This window comes from Saccopteryx leptura, chromosome 9 (genome assembly GCF_036850995.1).
Source record: "Saccopteryx leptura isolate mSacLep1 chromosome 9, mSacLep1_pri_phased_curated, whole genome shotgun sequence".
NCBI lineage: Eukaryota > Metazoa > Chordata > Mammalia > Chiroptera > Emballonuridae > Saccopteryx > Saccopteryx leptura.
Window position 1 is genome coordinate 4,025,411 of NC_089511.1, and position 18,482 is coordinate 4,043,892.

At 52.1% G+C, this 18,482-nt stretch overlaps 1 pseudogene; it reads right to left on the reverse strand.

Annotated features, from left to right (window-relative positions):
• Positions 1 to 16,999: 16,999 nt before the first annotated feature.
• LOC136381428 (keratin, type I cytoskeletal 18 pseudogene) lies at positions 17,000 to 18,247 on the reverse strand (annotated as a pseudogene).
• Positions 18,248 to 18,482: the final 235 nt, after the last annotated feature.

Below are 18,482 nucleotides of genomic sequence, written 5' to 3' on the forward strand. Positions count from 1 at the left end.
TAGCGCAGCTGCACGGGAAGGAACAGAGATGGGACAGAGACGGGCTGGAGACAGACTGTGAAGCATCTTGAACGCCACGCCCAGCAGTTTGGACTCTGTCCTGTGGGTAGCTGGCAGTCATTCAAGGTGTTAGGCAAGGAGTGACATGGTCCGGGGTTGCATTATAGGGAGGGGAATGGGAGATGGGAAGGCCAGTGGGGAGGCATGCAAACCAGTCATGGAAGGGACGGTGAGGGCAGGCAGGGGCAGAGGGCGTCTGAGAGAGCAAGCAAAGCTAAGTCGGATGTACGAATAGATGCTCAACATCGTTAGCCACCAGGGACATGCACCCCAAACCCACAGTGAGATACCACTCTGCACCCGGTGGAAGGGCTGTCATAACAAAAGAACAGATCGCCTGACCTGTGGTGGCGCAGTGGATAAAGCATCAACCTGGAACGCTGAGGTCGCTGGTTTGAAACCCGGGGCTTGCCTGGTCAAGGCACATAGGACAAACAAGAAATGAACAACTGAAGTGAAGCAACTAGGAGTTGGTAATTCTCTCTCCCTGCCCCCTTCTGTCTCTGTAAAATCAATAAATAAAATCTTTAAAAATAAAGACAGATCATAACAAGTGTTGGCAAGAATGTGTTGAAACTGAAACGCTCTGGCACTGCTGGTGGGGAGGGCAGATGGGACAGCCACCACGGGAAACAGTCTGACAGAAGCTACCGTATGACCCAGCAACTTCACTCCCAGGTATACCCCAAGAAAATTGAAAACCTACGTCCACACAAAAACTTGTGTCATCGAAGCATTATTCATACTAGCCACAAAGTGGAAACAAGCCAACTGTCCCTCAACTGATACATGGATAACTAAAATGTGGCATGTCCATACAATGGAATCTTGTTCATCAGCAAAAAGGAATGACGTATTGATACACAACAGGGTGAACCTTGAAACGAAGGTTGCTGCTCAGAAGCTATTCACGGAAGACCCCGTATGATATGATTACATCTATGGGAAGTGTCCAGCATTCGCATCTCTATACAGACAGAAAGATGTGGTTGCTTCAGGCTGGGGAAGCGGAGAGGGTGGGGGTGAAGGGTCATTGCTAACGGGTAGGATTCTGGGTTTCCTTCAGAGTAAACAAAATGTTCTGAACTGCATTGTGGGGCCCTGGCTGGGCAGCTCAGTTGCTTAGAGCATCATCCCAATACATCGAGGTTGTGATTTGATGCTCAGCTGGGGCTTGTCCAAAATTCAACCAATGAGTGCATAAATAACTGAAACAACAAATGAATGTCTCCCCCCCTCCCTCTCACTCTCTCTCTCTCTCTCTCTAATAAGTAATTAAATAATTAAACATAAATAAATAAATAGACAATTGTGGTCATGGTTACACAACTATGAATAAACAGAAAACGATTGAACTGCTCCCCCTGGAAGGGGCTGAAATGTACAGTTGTGAATTATATCTCAGTAAAGCTGTTTAGAGAGATTACACGACTGTAGCTCAGGAAGGGTCATTTTCTCTCTGCACCTCGCTAAATAAACGATCTGTCAAGTGCAGCGGACAGCGCTCCTCACTGGCTGTGAAACAGGCGCAGGCCTTTGTGATTTAGGCTTTTGCATTTCGTTTAACTCGAGGCATATGTTTTCATCTGAGGAATGCTAGTCCAATAACCACTTTAAAAAAAAAAGAAAGAAAGAAAACACTGTAACCCGGAGGGAATTATGCCCGGAACCAAAGAGACTCAGAAATATCTTGGATCTCATACTTTCCCTTCATCCTCACATCCAGTCGGCCAAGATCATCATTTCAATTTACTTTTTTTTTTTGGGGGGGTGCTATCTCCAAGGAAGACAAACTCCAGGCGGCGCCTTCAGGCCAAAGGTCCAGCTGAAGCAGGAACAGGGCTCTTGCTTCCAAACACGCAGGGAAGGGCAGGGTCTTCTCCCTCCCCGCTGGGCTCCGCCTCGGCCCACGGCTTCCCACTCGGCTGTTTGGGCCTGACTTTCTTCCCACCAGCACGCTTCCATTCCCCCGTCCCGTCCCCACGCAGGGACCCTCTCCGCAGCCCCTCCAGCGGCTGCTGACCCTCGCCTGCCCAGATGTTTATTTAGCCTCCCGGGTTGAGCAGTCGAAACGTTTGCCCTTGCCATCCAAGCCGCAGGCAGCGGTGTGACCTCGGCCTGGCGTTTCCCCCACTCAGAGCCTCGATGTCCCTCACTGTGCCCGACGCCTGCCTCTCGGGGCCGCTGTGGACATCAGCTGAGCGCAGGCTTGAGCTGGGCCCAGCCCGGTGCCTGACACACAGTGAGTCGTCTTCAAGGGACGCTGACAAAAACCGAGAGAGGACGGACACCCGGCTTTTGTCGCTGGTTTCTCTCCGCGGCCAAGACCTGCTCCCGGACCTGTCCTTCCATTCTGTTGTCCTGTAAGTCCTGCTGTTGCCTGGGGTCATCGGACCAGCCGTGCGCCGGGACCCTGCCATGTGGGCTGCCGGCAGGATTCTGAACCTATGGTCACTGAGTCACGTGGCCAGACTGTGGGTAAAATCCACAGACAGTGATAAACCTCCATAGTGGGGGTTTTCTTCCTTTTTCTTTTAAAGCATGTGCATCCGGAATGGGAAGTGGAGCCGGTGCTGCCTTCCGGAGGCCCCCGTGCGCAGCCTGGTGACCACCTCTTTCAGTAAGGGAGACTGGTGACCTCTTAGGACCACATAGCAATGGGGTGGCCGCTTTGACACCAGGCTGCTCTGCTTCTTTCTGGCCCTCTCGCCCACGGTGGCCTGTTTCCAAGGAGAAAATGAGCACAGAGTCCTGGGCAAAACCCTGGCCGCACGTGGCCTTCCCTCCCTCCGCCCAAGGGTCGCCTCCTGCTGCAGGGTCGTCCCTGCCTGGGCTGGAACGTTGGACCCCCCCCCCCCCCCAAGCCTTCCCATTCTCAGCGGCACCACTTAGAAACAACAGAGGGAGTTAGGTCTCTTAAATCCACCTATTTAAGTGGCTCCGAAGTGAGTCCCGCTGTGATCTGCTTCTTTACACCCTGGTTGTTAATGAGCGGCCCCCCTGCGCCAATGGGCTGCCAGGACGGAGTCCCGTGGGGCCGGGTGGGGCCGGGTGGGGCCAATGGGGCTGGGTGGGGCCGGGTGGGGCCAGGTGGGGCCGGTGGGGCCGCTCAGCTGTGTTGAGGGGGGAGCACGGGTGCAGAAGTTCAAGGCTGGGGCTGGGGGCCCTGGTGGGCTTCCGGGGGCCCTGGAGCAGTTGATTACTCCTCCTCTATAGCCCGTCTGGGTTTCCCAGCTGGCGAAACTGGGCCTCACCTTTGGGTCAGTCTCTCAGCCAAACCACCTTCCCGACTGACCGATTTGTGCTAACCCTCTCTCTGGTGACTTTGCAAACAGACATCGTGGGTAACTCCCTTGGGTCACTCTGGGTGCTGCTTCTCCCATCAGGGTCCAGAAATCACTCCAGACCTTTCAGCAGAGGGAACTGAATGCAGGAATTGGTTGCACAGAGAACAGATGGGAGGCTGACCAGGGCACTGTGAAGAGCATGGCTTAGCGTCGGCAGGAGGCACTCCCCAGGGCTGCTCATGGAGCTGGCCGCGTGGCTGGACAAGGGCTGTCCCCAAGGAGTCGGAGCCACGTAGGGTTGTCCTCTGCGAGGAGGAGCCACCGGCGAGACACAGCCACGGCTGAAGGTGCCACGTGAGGCGGGTCCTCCCCCTTCCTGCTCTCCAGTCTCCCACCGGCTCCCTCCTGTCACACACAGCCATCGGGGAGCTGCCTGGCCAGGGAGCCTGGGGCTGTGGCTTCCTGTAATACAGAGAACAATGGAAAGGCAGGGAAGGGACCCAGGAGACAATAACGGGCAGAGTCTCCAACAAGCCAAGGTCATGGGACGAGGCAGGAAATAAGAAAGCACTGACTGAGCTAGGGGGGCGGAGTCCCAAAGTGTGGGACACAGCACTGAGGGAGGCAGACAGGCCGGCGGGCGGCACGGCCCAGTGTCCCAGGGAGGAAGACAGCCTGTCCCCCTCCATCCTCTTTCCAATCGCCTGGCTGCACCATGAACAGGTGTCTCCCTGCCTCTGCATAGCCACGCGGGTCCTGACCTCTGAGCTTTTCTTTTAGAGAGTAAGGGAGAGAGAGAGAGGAACATGGATCTGTTGTTCCATTTATTTATGCACTCATTGGTTGATTTTTTAATCTTTTTTAAAATGTAATTAATTGCGTTTACGTAAATTCTAGTGTTGCCCCGGATGCATCCCCCCTCCCCCATATTCCCCTCAACATCTCCCTTGCCCCCTCCCCTTAGCGCCCTCCCCCCTTCCCTTCAGGTTTATCCCATCCTGTCATCCCCTTTCCCTCTGTCCTCTTTTCCTCTGGTCCCTTTGATCCCTCCTCTGTCTCTATTCCGCTCCTCAGTTCTCATTGTTCCTTGGATTCCTCAAATGAGGGAGGTCATATGATACTTTTCTTTCTCTGCCTGGCTTATTTCACTTAACATAATAGTTTCCAGGTCCATCCATGTTGTTGCAAAAGGTAATATTTCCTTCTTTTTCATGGCCCCATAGTATTCCATTGTGTATATGTACCACTGCTTTTTTTTTTTTTTTTTTTTTTTCATTTTTCTGAAGCTGGAAACAGGGAGAGACAGTCAGACAGACTCCCGCATGCACCCGACCGGAATCCACCCGGCACACCCACCATGGGGCAACGCTATGCCCACCAGGGGGCGATGCTCTGCCCATCCTGGGCGTCGCCATGTTGCGACCAGAGCCACTCTAGCGCCTGAGGCAGAGGCCACAGAGCCATCCCCAGCGCCCGGGCCATCTTTGCTCCAATGGAGCCTTGGCTGCGGGAGGGGAAGAGAGAGACAGAGAGGAAGGTGCGGCGGAGTGGTGGAGAAGCAAATGGGCGCTTCTCCTGTGTGCCCTGGCCAGGAATCGAACCCAGGTCCTCCGCACGCTAGGCCGACGCTCTACCACTGAGCCAACCAGCCAGGGCTGTACCACTGCTTTTTAATCCACTTGTCCACTGACGGACACTTGGCTGTTTCCAGATCTTCACTATTGTTACAATGCTGCCATAAACATGGGGGTGCATTTTTTAGTTGGTGATATGGAGTTCTTGGGATATATTCCCAAAATGGGATGGCTGGGTCACAAGGCAGATCCATTTTTAATGTTTTGAGGAATCTCCATACTGTTTTCCACAGTGGCTGCACCAGTCTGCATTCCCACCAGCAGTGCAGGAGGGTTCTCCTTTCTCCACATCCTCACCAGCACCTATCCTGTGTTGTTTTGTTAATTAGCGCCATTCTGGCTGGTGTGAGGTGATATCTCATTGTGGTTTTAATTTGCATTTCTCTAATGATTAGTGATGTTGAACATTTTTTCATCTGTCTATTGGCCATCTGTATGTCCTCTTTGGAGAAGTGTCTATTCATTTCTTGTGCTCATTTTTTGATTGGATTGTCTTCCTGGTGTTGAGTTTTACAAGTTCTTTATAAATTTTTTTATTAACCCCTTATCAGACGTATTGTCGAATATGTTCTCCCATTGTGTGGTTTGCCTTTTTATTTTGTTCATATTGTCTTTAGCTGTACAAAAGCTTTTTAGTTTGATATAGTCCCATTTGTTTATCCTGTCTTTTATTTCACTTGCCTGTGGAGATAAATCAGCAAATATATTGCTGCAATAGATATCGGTGAGCTTACTGCCTATGTTTTCTTCTAAGATGCTTATGGTTTCACAACTTACATTTAAGTTTTTTATCCATTTTGAGGGTTTTTTTGTGAATGGTATAAGTTGGTGGTCTAGTTTCATTTTTTTGCAGGTAACTGTCCAATTTTCCCAGCACCATTTGTTAAAGAGATTGTCTTTACTCCATTGTATGCTCTTACCTCCTTTGTCAAATATCAATTGTCCATAAAGATGTGGGTTTATTTCTGGGTTCTCTGTTCTGTTTCATTGATCTATATGCCTGTTCTTATGCCAGTACCAGGCTGTTTTGAATACAATGGCCTTGTAGTATAACTTGATATCCGGAAGTGTGATATCAAGTTTATTCTTGTGATATCACTTTATTTATTCTTCTTTTTCAAGATTGCTGAGGCTATTCGTGGGTTTTTGGTTTTTTTTTTTGGTTTCATATAAATTTTTGGAATATGTGTTCTATATCTTTGAAGTATGTCATTGGTATTTTAATTAGTATTGCATTGAATTTATAAATTGCTTTGGGTAATATAGACATTTTAATGATATTTATTCTTTCTAACCATGAGCATGGTATATACTTCACTTGTTTGTATCTTCCTTGATTTCTTTTATCAATGTTTTATAATTTTCCGAGTACAAGTCTTTAGTCTTTTTGGTTAAATTTACTCCTAGGTACTTTATTTTTTTGGTTGTAATAGTGAAGGCGATTGTTTCTTTAGTTTCTCTTTCTGACAGTTCATTGTTGGTGTATAAAAATGCCTCTGATTTCTGAGTATTAATTTTATATCCTGCCACTTTGCTGAATTCATTTAACAGGTCCAGTAGTTTTTTGACTGAGACTTTAGGGTTTTCTATATACAATATCATATCATCTGCAAATAATGATAGTTTTTCTTCTTCTTTTCCAGTTTAGATGCCTTTTATTTCTTCTTCTTGTCTGATTATTGTGGCTAGGACTTCCAGAACTATGTTGAATAAGAGTAGTGAAAGGGGCACCCCTGCCTTGTTCCTGATCTTAAGGGGATTGCTTTTAATTTTTGCCCGTTGATTATGATGTTGGCTGTGGGTTTGTCATAGATGGCCTTTATCATGTTGAGGTATGTTCCCTGTATTCTCACTTTGCTGAGAGTTTTGATCATGAATGGGTGCTGGATTTTATCAAATGCTTTTTCTGCATCTATTGAAATTATCATGTGGCTTTCCCCCTTCCATTTATGTGATGAATCACATTGATTGATTTACAAATATTGTACCATCCTTGCCTCCCCAGAATAAATCCCACTTGATCATGATGTATGATTTTTTTCATGTATTGCTGGATCCAGTTTGCTAATATTTTGTTGAGGATTTTAGCATCTACGTTTATCAGGGATATTGGCCTATAATTTTCTTTCTTTGTGTTGTCTTTGCCTGGTTTTGGAATCAGAATTATGCTCGCCTCATAAAAGGAGCTTGGAAGTCTTCCTTCCTCTTAAATTTTTTGAAATAGGCCTGACCTGTGGTGGCGCAGTGGATAAAGCATCGACCTGGAACGCTGAGGTCGCCGGTTCAAAACCCTGCACTTGCCTGGTCAAGGCACATATGGGAGTTGATGCTTCCTGTTCCTCCACCCTTCTCTCTGTCTCTCTCTCTCTTCCCCCCCCCCAAAGTGAATAAATAAAGAGGAAAAAATTTAAAAATTAAATTTTTTGAGATAGCTTGAGAAGGAAAGGAGTTAGTTCTTCTTTGACTATTTGGTAGAATTTTCCTGTGAAGCTATCCAGCCCAGGGCTTTTGTTTGTTGGGAGTTTTTTAATAACTGTTTAAATCTCATTTGTTGTAATTGGTCTGTTTAGGTTTTCTGATTCTTCCAGATTGATTTTTGAAAGATTATATGTTTCAAGGAATTTGTCCATTTCACCTAGATTGTCTAGTTTTTTGGCATATAGTTCTTCATAGTATTTTCTTACAATATTTTGTATTTCTGTTGTCGGTTGTTATTTCTCCACTCTCATTTCTAATTTTATTTATTTGAGTCCTCTCTTTTTTTCTTAGTGAGTCTGGTTAAAGGTTCATCGATCTTGTTTACCTTTTCAAAGAACCAGCTCCTGGTTTCATTGATCCTCTGTATTGTTTGTTTAGCCTCTATGTCATTTATTTCTGCTCTGATCTTTTTGTTTGTTTGTTTTGTTTTGATTTTTCTGAAGCTGGAAACGGGGAGGCAGTCAGACAGACTCCCGCATGCACCCGACCGGGATCCACCCGGCATGCCCACCAGGGGGCGATGTTCTGCCCCTCTGAGGCGTTGCTCTGTTGCATCCAGAGCCATTCTAGCACCTGAGGCAGAGGCCACAGAGCCATCCCCAGCGCCCGGGCCATCTTTGCTCCAATGGAGCCTTGGCTGCGGGAGGGGAAGAGAGAGACAGAGAAGAAGGAGAGGGGGAGGAGTTGAGAAGCAGATGGGCGCTTCTCCTGTGTGCCCTGGCCAGGAATCGAACCCGGGACTCCTGCATGCCAGGCCGACGCTCTACCGCTGAGCCAACCAGCCAGGGTCTCCGCTCTGATCTTTATTATTTCCTTCCTTCTACTACCTCTGGGCTTTACTTGCTGTTCTTTTTCTAGTTCTTTTAGATGGAAGGTCAAGTTTTTATTTGAGCTTTTTCTAGCTTTTTAAGGTGTGCCTGTAGTGCTATGCATTTCCCTCTCAGGACTGCTTTTGCTGTGTCCCATAAATTTTGAGTTGTTGTATGCTCATTATCATTTGTTTCTAGAAATTTTTAAATTTCTTCTTTGATCTCATTGTTAATCCATTCGTTATTTAATAACATGCTGTTTAGTTTCCGTGTGTTTGAGAATTTTTCGGTTTTTATGTTGTGGTTGATGTCTAGTTTCGTGCCACTGTGATCAGAGAAAATGCTTGATATGATTTCAATTTTCTTAAATTTGTTGAGACTGCTTTTGTGCCCTAACATGTAGTCTATCCTAAAGAATGTACCATGAGCACTTGAAGAGAATATATATTCTGCTGCTTTAGGGTGAGAGCTTTTTAAAAAAAATAAAATATTCCTAGCAAGACAAGGAGGAGGAGGAGGAAGAAAGCGGTTCCTGAAGCTGGTGGCAAAGAAGGCTCGTCCCCTGCTCAGCCTGTGAGGTGGGAACAGGAAGAGGGTCCGAACCTGACGAGGAGTGCGACTCGGGGCGCCCTCGGCGAGACATGGACGGCCGTGGGAACGCCCCCGGGGCCTCCTGCCAGGTGTTTCTGCCCTCAGCCTCAGTCTTTCAACCTTCCAGTTTCTTTTTTTCTTTTCTTTTTTTTTTGTATTTTTCTGAAGCTGGAAACGGGGAGAGACAGTCAGACAGACTCCCGCATGCGCCCGACCGGGATCCACCCGGCACGCCCACCAGGGGCGACGCTCTGCCCACCAGGGGGCGATGCTCTGCCCATCCGGGGTGTCGCTCTGTTGCGACCAGAGCCACTCTAGCGCCTGGGGCAGTGGCCAAGGAGCCATCCCCAGCACCCGGGCCATCTTTGCTCCAATGGAGCCTTGGCTGCGGGAGGGGAAGAGAGAGACAGAGAGGAAGGAGAGGGGGTGGAGAAGCAAATGGGCGCTTCTCCTATGTGCCCTGGCTGGGAATCGAACCCAGGTCCCCCGCACGCCAGGCCGATGCTCTACCGCTGAGCCAACCGGCCAGGGCCACAACCTTCCAGTTTCTTAAGGGTTGTTTCTCTGCGGTCTCCCATTTCTGGCCCTGACTCTGTGTGATGGAGGACTGGGCTGAGCGGAGGTGGGATGCCTTTATTTCAGCTGAGGAACCTGCTCCCAGAGTCCCAGCAATGTTGACTCTGTACAAAGCTGGCTTGTCCAAACGTCATCCATCACGATGAACCCGACCGTATTTCCTCAGATTAAACGGCTTCTTCTTGCAAAGAAGTTCCTGTACTAATATTTACCTTGTATCTTGTAAAAATCATATGGAAGCCGGATAATGACATTGAAAATAGAAAAAGCGAATCAGAGCAAAGGGTGGGGCTGAGCTGAGCACCCTTGCTGGGCCCAGGGAAACCTCCTCCCTGTCCCGTCCTCACACCGTGGCGGCCTCGGCCCCCGGCAGCGGAAGGCAAGGGGCAGGCTCCGCAGGTGACCTGGAACTCACAATGCCAGTCTTTTAGATGTAGGCTCAGCCCATGCTTCTCCCAGTGGCCTTGACTGTCTAACTTGATAGGAAACCCAGCGGTTGTGTGGTTACAGAAAAGTCTGTTTCCAGGAAATATGAACGGACAATAATGGGAAAAAGATGATTTTGGTTATCTGCTAAGTGTTCTGCATATTGTTAATAATATCATTCATTATCTATGGCCATACCACCCTGAACATGTCTGATCTTGTCTGATCTCAATAATATCATTCATTAATTGTCAAACATTTACAGGGCACATACCATGCACTAAATGGTATGCGCCCATTTATTCATTCAACAGATATCCTGCATGCGCCCTGGCCAGCTGGCTCAGAGGTAGAGCTTCGGTCTGGCGTGCAGAAGTCCCGGGTTCAATTTCCAGCCAGGGCACACAGGAGAAGCACCCATCTGCTTCTCCACCCCTCCCCTCTTCCTCTTTGTCTCTCTCTTCCCCTCCCGCAGCTAAGGCTCCATTGGAGCAAAGTCGGCCCGGGCACTGAGGATGGCTCCGTGGCCTCCACTTCAGGCACTAGAATGGCTCCAGTTGCAGTGGAGCAACACCCCAGATGGGCAGAGCATCACCCCCTGGTGGGCATGCTGGGTGGATTCCAGTCGGGTGCATGCAGGAGCATGTCTCTCTGCCTCCCTGCTTCTCACTTCAGAAAAATACAAAAAAAAAACCCCAGAAAACAAACAGATATCATGCAGTTTGCTGTGGCCCCAGCAGCTCCGAGGCAGGTATTGGAAGAATGGAATACGTGGGTCAGGTTCACTCAATTTTGCCCCATGAGAGGCCAGGATGAAGGCTCCCTCTATTCTGTCGTTCCTGCCCGTGTGAACTCACTCCGTAATTCCAGCCTACCCTTCCTGAGGGCAGACTGTGAGACCCGGGTCTCAGCACTTACCTGCTCCCTAATTCTCGCTCACAGCAGCTCTCTGCTGTAGCCACGATCAGCACCCCCACGCCAGAGATGAGGGAACCGAGGGTCAGTATATGCGAATCACTCCCTCAAAGCTACCAGGCAGCAAAACAGAGCTCAGGCTCTTAACCACAGACGTTCACATCTCCCAGAAGGGCAGCTCCTCTTTCTGGAAACTAAAATGGGAAGAGAAGTAAGGAAGGCGGGAAGAGCTGTTACTTTGTGGGTCACAGCTAATTAAAGCATGTTTGTTGGCTGTCAACGGAAATGTTTTCTGATGTAAAAAAAAAAGAAAAGGACCGGAAATATCGCTTCATTTTTAGCAATAACTGCTACCAGCAAGACCATTTTCCTGTTTGTAATATTCTATCATCCCAGGATTCGGGAAGCAGATCACACACACACACACACACACACACACACACACACACACCCAAAACCTCTGAGCACTGGAATGAGAGCCAGCGGGACCGGTGACCCACCTGCAGGATTCAGGTATCCCAGCTGTCCCGACAGGCCGGCCACCCTTGCCCCTCGCACAGGGCACAGTAGCTGGGCACAGCCAGGTCCCCAGCTGCAGAAAACACGGATAACCCGCTGGGGATGCCGCTAGAGACCAGGGCTGCCGCCAAGGGCTGGAGGAGCTTGAGTTGGCATTTGTTTTAATAATTAAGAAGAAAACCAGACAAAGCAGCAAGGAACTGGCACAGAGCCCTCCGAAGAGGACCCCGGGGCCTCAGAGAGAAGAACCCAGGCCCAGCGGGGGCTCCTTTTGTCCCATTCCAGCAGCTACACGCAGACCCTGAGATGTCTCAGCAGGAGCACGAGGTGAAGCGGAGGAGAGAATGTTCCTCCCCTGGCTTCTGAGCTTCAAAAACCAATGCCCTGCCCTGGCCAGATGGCTCGGCTGGTTGGAGCATCATGCCAAAGTGCAGAGGTTGCCAGTTCTGTCTTCGGTAAGGGCGCATACAGGAACAGATCTATATTCCTGTATCTCTCTCTTCCTTATTCTCTCTCTAAACTAAAACAAAAAACAATGCCTTTAGGGAAATAGGATAAATCAAATGCTTGAAGATGAAGGTGAGGCCGTGGTGAGTAGGGCCCACACCCTCCCCCAGGATGGTGGATTCCAGGCCTTGGGAGAGGGGCCAGCGCAGAGGGGCAGCCCTGCAGGAGACGCTGGTGGTCCGGCAGGGGGCCTTGACCCCTGCACTTTGTACACCTCAGCCTGGCGCCAGACAGCCGAGCCAAGGGCCAGAGCAGCAGGGCCCCTATCCGGGAAGGGCTCAGGGAGGTGGCCAACCACAGAGAGAGGCCTGGGCTCACAGGCAGCTTCCAAGGCGAGGGGCAGGGGGGGTGGGGGTGAGCAGGGCAGGATGCTGGGCCCCCAGCCCTGAGAGAGGACCCCCACCCAAAGCATGGAGGAGGGTCCTTCACCACAAGCTTGAGGACAGATGGGGCCGTGGGCCCTTGACGAGTGCCCCAGAAATCAGAGGCGGCCCCAAGCTGCCTGAGACGACGTGTCTGCCACCCAGCAAAACGGAGGCTCAGAACAGAATTAAATTGAGTAATAAAAGAAAATAGAAATAAAATCAGTCCCCTTTCACTGCAAGAGGGAGTCCAGAAGCCGCCAGCGCCCCACCCTGCACGCAGAGGGTGCTCTGTCCTTACGCAGTGGGGGCCGCTCTCAGCAACTGGCGCTGCTTCTGCAGCTTCATGAAGGTCCCCGGGGCGGGGGGCGGGGGGGGGGGGACAGGCTATGCAGCAACAGGGCCGTGGTCCCCTCGGGAAGCTCAGGATCCTTCCGCGGCCCAGGGAAGGTTCCTGCACCATTTAAGTGAACTTGTCGGGTGTTCTTTCTTGTAAAAGATAATTAACTTAAAATTTTTTTTTTAATTTATTTTTACAGATTGAGAAAGGGAGAGAGGCAGAGAGGATAAAACGAACGAACAAACAAAATATTGATCTGTTCCTGTATGTGCCCTGACCGGGGATTGAACCCACAACCTTCGGGCATCTGGATGACACTCTAACCAACCAAGCTATCCGGCCAGGGCGAACTTGTCAATTTTAATGTCATTTCCTTCCATGCCAAGACGTTGTGTTTTAGGATGAGGGAGAAAAAAAATGAAGGGAGACGGGAGACAGGAGATGGGGGAGGGGGAGAGAGAGAAAGGGGAGGAGATTGATGGACGGCTGGGGAACAGGGTCGCTAAAGATCTCGCTGTGTCAACAGGTGCTTACGAAAGGCTCCCAGGTCCTCCCCCACCACCAGTCTTTCATAAAAGCCAGGTAACAGTCATACACAAAGTAATAGGAAGGGCCCTGGCCGGTTGGCTCAGTGGTAGAGCATCGGCCTGGCGTGCAGAAGTCCTGGGTTCGATTCCCGGCCAGGGCACACAGGAGAAACACCTATCTGCTTCTCCACCCCTCCCCCTCTCCTTCCTCTCTGTCTCTCTCTTCCCCTTCCGCAGCCAAGGCTCCATTGGAGCAAAGATGGCCTGGGCGCTGGGGATGGCTCCTTGGCCTCTGCCCCAGGCGCTAGAGTAGCTCTGGTCGCAACAGAGCGACGCCCCAGAGGAGCAAAGCATCGCCCCCTGGTGGGCAGAGCATAGCCCCCTGGTGGGCGTGCCGGATGGATCCCAGTTGGGCGCATGCCAGAGTCTGTCTGACTGTCTCTCCCCGTTTCCAGTTTCAGAAAAATACAAAAAAAAAAAAAAAAAAAAAAAAAAAAAGTAATAGGAAGGTCACAACCTCGGAGCTCAGGATGGCGCTTTGAAGAAAGCAGTCTTGACGTCTCCGTGTACTTACACACGTTGGCCTCATATTTCTCATTTGTCCTCAGGTCACAGGGTGGGGACCAACTTTTGAGACCTTCTGTCAGAGACTGTGAGCCCTAGCAGGGTGCCTGGTGGCCTGTGAGCTCACAGCCCCCCCCATCTATGGTTTCCTTGGCAACCAGAGCCCGAAGGGTGTCCTCCAGACGCGGCCTGGGCAGCTTGCATGCTCCCAGCAAGTGCTTTCTCAGCAAAGCCACTGGCTCCAGGCCGTGCCCTCTGGCTGCTGCAGAAGGCCAAGGATGTGGGCAGAGCCCCAGGCAGCCGCTGGGGCGGGCATCGCCCAGAGCTCTGGGGAACCCCTTCTGCCTGCACCTGTGTCTCTGCTGCCTCTTAGCAACTGTCGGTGGCGTCAACACGAATGGGGCTGCCAGAGTGGGGCTGGATTCTATTTCAGCACTTCGGACATCTTCTGAAGAGGCCCCCTTTTTCTCACCAGTGGGGTGCCCCTGCGCCCAGGGTCAGCCTCACGACACAGGCAGGGTGGACCCTGCCCCGGTAGCAGGGCCGGAGCACAGGGCGGCGGAGGGCAGTCTGCTCCTCCCAGGCCCCTATGCCGGGCGCCTCCGGAGTGTGAGATGTCATATCTGGGGTGCCCTGGCAACTACTCCACCAAGGGTTCCAGCAGGTGCCAAGTTTCCGGTCTCAGGGGAAATGACCTCAGAGCTTTGGATGTGGCTGGCAGGCTACCGCCAGACTTCAAGTCCCCTGGCAGGCACCTGTCACCCGAGCTGAACAGTCATCCCTTCCCCTGCCACAGACCTTCCCGAAGGGAGCAGAGGGTTCTGGGAAAGACAAGAAGCTTCCAGGGCGAGGCGTCGGAATTCCAAAGCCCCTCTTTGAGTGTTTGGATCCTGGAAGTCTGCAAGTGGCTGTCCTGTCGTGCCAGTGCAGTTTGGGCGAGCGGGAGAGGCCTGGAGGAGACCCTCTCTTGCCCCAGGGACCAACCACTACACCCCGTGGGGGGGAGAGACATTGAAATACGGGCTCCAGGGCCTGCAACCCCCCACCTACCCCTGCCCTTTCTATCCCCGGTGATGACTGTGACTGTTGTCAGGGAGTCTTGACAGTGGAGGGAACTCGGGCCAGAGGGGTTATTTGTGACCCATCCACAGACGGGGACCAAAGCCACCTGGGTGTTTTGGGCAGAAGGAGCTGCACTCGTGGGTCAGCGTGCACAACGCAGAAAAGCCAGGGTCTGTCTGAAGTTCAAATTCCGGACCCACCTCTTTCGGGTTGTGTGACCTCCCTGCACCTGCGCCTCCGTGAGAAAACAGAGGCAATCATTATGTCCACCTCCGGGGTCGTCCTGGGGGGTTAACGAGATAATGGATATGGAGCCCTGGGCGCAGCGGCCTCGCCCACAGAGTGCGCCAGCCATTCAGCTTCACGGGGTTCCTGCTGGGGGCCTCGTGTAGGCTGGAGGGGCGTCCGCCCTGAGCTCAGTCGTCCCGGCCCCTCTCCTCCCTGTGTCTCCTGCATCCGGCCACGGGTCTTTCAGATCTAATTTGCTCTATAATTTCGGTTGCTAAGCAATAGTGCCATTTTCCATATTGGCTAAGCATTAAAAAATATGCGAGTATCGGCCCTGGCCGGTTGGCTCAGCGGTAGAGCGTCGGCCTAGCGTGCGGAGGACCCGGGTTCGATTCCCGGCCAGGGCACATAGGAGAAGCGCCCATTTGCTTCTCCACCCCTCCACCGCGCTTTCCTCTCTATCTCTCTCTTCCCCTCCCGCAGCCAAGGCTCCATTGGAGCAAAGATGGCCCGGGCGCTGGGGATGGCTCCTTGGCCTCTGCCTCAGGCGCTAGAGTGGCTCTGGTCGCAACATGGCGATGCCCAGGATGGGCAGAGCATCGCTCCCTGGGGGGCAGAGCACCGCCCCTGGTGGGCGTGCCGGGTGGATCCCGGTCGGGCGCATGCGAGAGTTTGTCTGACTGTCTCTCCCTGTTTCCAGCTTCAGAAAAATGAAAGAAAAAAAAAAAAATATGCGAGTACCATGACAGAGCCTGGCACAGGGCCAGGCCCCGGGGGGCTGGCTTTCCACTCTTTGTTCTGTAACAGGGGAGGGTTTTTCCTCCTTTCTTTTTTTCTTCCTTTCTTTCTTTTTTTAATCAAATAAACCAGCCGGCCACACTCTCCGCCCTCAGGGGTGATCTCTCACAGTCTGTAGTCTGTGGGTCTGATTCCCCCACGGGAATGGAGAAGAGTCTAGTACCCAGAGGGGATCAGGCCGAGGTGACTAAGGACGCCTCTGAGATCAGCAGCTGCTGGGACAGATGACGCCCCACCCGTGCATGCGTTAGCATTGGGCACCAGGGGACCAGCCCAGGAGCACATCAGCTGCCGCCTAGCTCCCCAGGAGCCTGTCCGGTTCCTATTAACGGAGACTAATCATGTGCTGTTTGGAAGCACTGGCTGTTCCAGCTCTGGTAAAGACATCCGTGACCAGGCATACATGCGACGTGTTTGCGTTTCCAAGTCGTAGGTTGCAAATGGTATCGTTTTCTATTTCCTCAGCAGCGTCTCCTAAGCAGGAAGCGTCTCCTGCCCTGTTTGCTGGATCCTGGGCCGGGGGTTTCGTTCCAGCAAACAAAGTTCTCAGGCCACGGAAGGAAAGGAACACAACATTGGGAGTTGGGAAAGCTGGGTTTCTTCCCCGTGTCCGTGGGGACGATAGACCCGGCGGCGTGTTTCAGGCACTGGACTAGGAGCTCCCTTCCCAGGACCTCGTTTCCTCCTCCCCACGCCGGCGCGGTCCCCACGATTGGGAGTCTTTGGCTCAGTGATTGGATCCAGTTGCTGTCCCCTCGTGAAGGCATGGGTTTGCTTTTCCCCTTAAGTGTTTCCAGGAAATAAAAATACTAATTGTCAACATCTGTCCCTTAAATAGGAGATTAAAAACTTTTTTTTTATCTTCACCTTTGATGGGCCGCGTGCCCCCGCCCCAGGGGTGCCCCCGCTTCTGCTGCCTATAATGCCTCTGCATGTTGGTGTCGTCGACCTCAGACACCACCTCGCCGTCCACAGTCCTGCGGGGGGTGGCCTTTCGGATGGAATTCACGGAGGTGCTATTCGTTGTCCAGGGCGTCACCAAGATCCAAGTCCTCTCCTTCTTCCAGCAGGGGGTGGTAGGTGGTGACCTCAGCCGGCTGCTGACCAACTCTGATGGTCGGCAGGGTCTCCTACTCCTGGGTCAGCACTGCCCCTCTGCCCGAGTCTGGGCAGGCTGCCTCCAGGTGCGGCAGGATCCCTCTGAGCTGTTCCAGCTTGCCTGGCACAGCATGGCACAGCGTGGCACAGCGTGGCACAGCATGGCACAGCGCGTCTCCACCTCACTCAGTCTGCCCTCCGAGAGGCCTACAGATTCCTCATGAATCCAAGTCCGTCTCCAAGGACTGGACTGTAGGTCTCGGCTCCGAGAGTGTCATCTCAGCAGCTCCTGTCTCAGCGGTCTGCGAGGTGACCCCTGGGGCGCTCTCCTCAGTCTGTGGGGACCAGTCCTTGTCTAGCTCTTCCTGGTTCTGCCAGACTAGCTCGTCCGGCTGGGCCCGGACGCCCGCCGAGACCTTGCTGAGGTCCCGGGACCTGGGAGCACTCAACTCCACGGTCAACCCAGAGCTGGCAGTCTGGTTCTGTAGACCACTTACTTCCTCCGCGCGGGTCTTCTTCACGAAGACCAGCTCCTCCTGGAGAGCCTCGGTCTCTGTCCCTAGCTGCGGCCGAGTGAAACTGAGGTCCTCAGTGACCTTTAGGAGCCCACTGATGTCACTCGGCACGGACGGGCGCATGGCCAGCTCTGTCTCGTACTTGAATCTGGACTCGTCAGCGGCAGGACGGGCACTGTCAATCTGCAGAACGATGCCGGCATCATCCACAGAGCTTGCAAAGATCTGAGCCCTCAGGTCCTCGATGGCCTTGAAGTAGTGCCCCCCAGTCTCTGCCTGGGGCCCCTTCTCCAGGTGCGCCCAGAGTTCACTGCCCCGTCTCTACTTATCGGCCCCCAGGCTCCTCACCCTCTCCAGGTGGGAGGCCAGGAGGTCATGCAGACATTGCCTAGTCTCCTTCCCACTCTAACTTTATTTTATTTTTTAAAATTATTTATTTATTTATTCAGAGACAGAGTGAGAGTCAGAGAGAGGGATAGATATGGACAGACAGACAGGAATGGAGAGAGATGAGAAGCATCAATCATCAGTTTTTTGTTGCAACACCTTAGTTGTTCATTGATTGCTTTCTCATATGTGCCTTGACCGTGGGCCTTCAGCAGACCGAGTAACTCCTTGCTAGAGCCAGCGACATTGGATCCAAGCTGGTGAGCTTTTTGCTCACACCAGATAATCCTGTGGCTGGCGACCTCGGGGTCTCGAACCTGGGTCTTCCGCATCCCAGTCCGACACTCTATCCACTGCGCCACCACCTGGTCAGGCTCCTTCCCACTCTAGATACCCGCTAGTCTCCTTCCCACTCTAGATGCCCGCTACGCCCACCAGTCCCCTGGACATCCCCGCAGCCAGGCCTCCGGACCCCCAGGGGGCCGGACACCGGTGGAGTGGGTGGGGTACAGAGATCTGGGCGCCTGCGCAGTCTGTGATCTCGACAGCTAGAGACACGTCCATGCCTCTTCCATCCTAACCCCTCTCTGATTTTCAAGTTCCTGTGCACCAGCCGAGGGTGTTGCCAAATCTCACGCCGCCCACAGCAGGACCCCGGCTTACTTTCTCTTCCTCCTCTTCGTTTTGTTGCGTGGTGTTTGTTTTAGAACAAGGAACAGGCTGTGAGAAAATAAAGTAGCGGGTTACAATGCCACTCTTATCTTGAAGATACCAGATCTGGGCTCCTTGGGTGACAAAT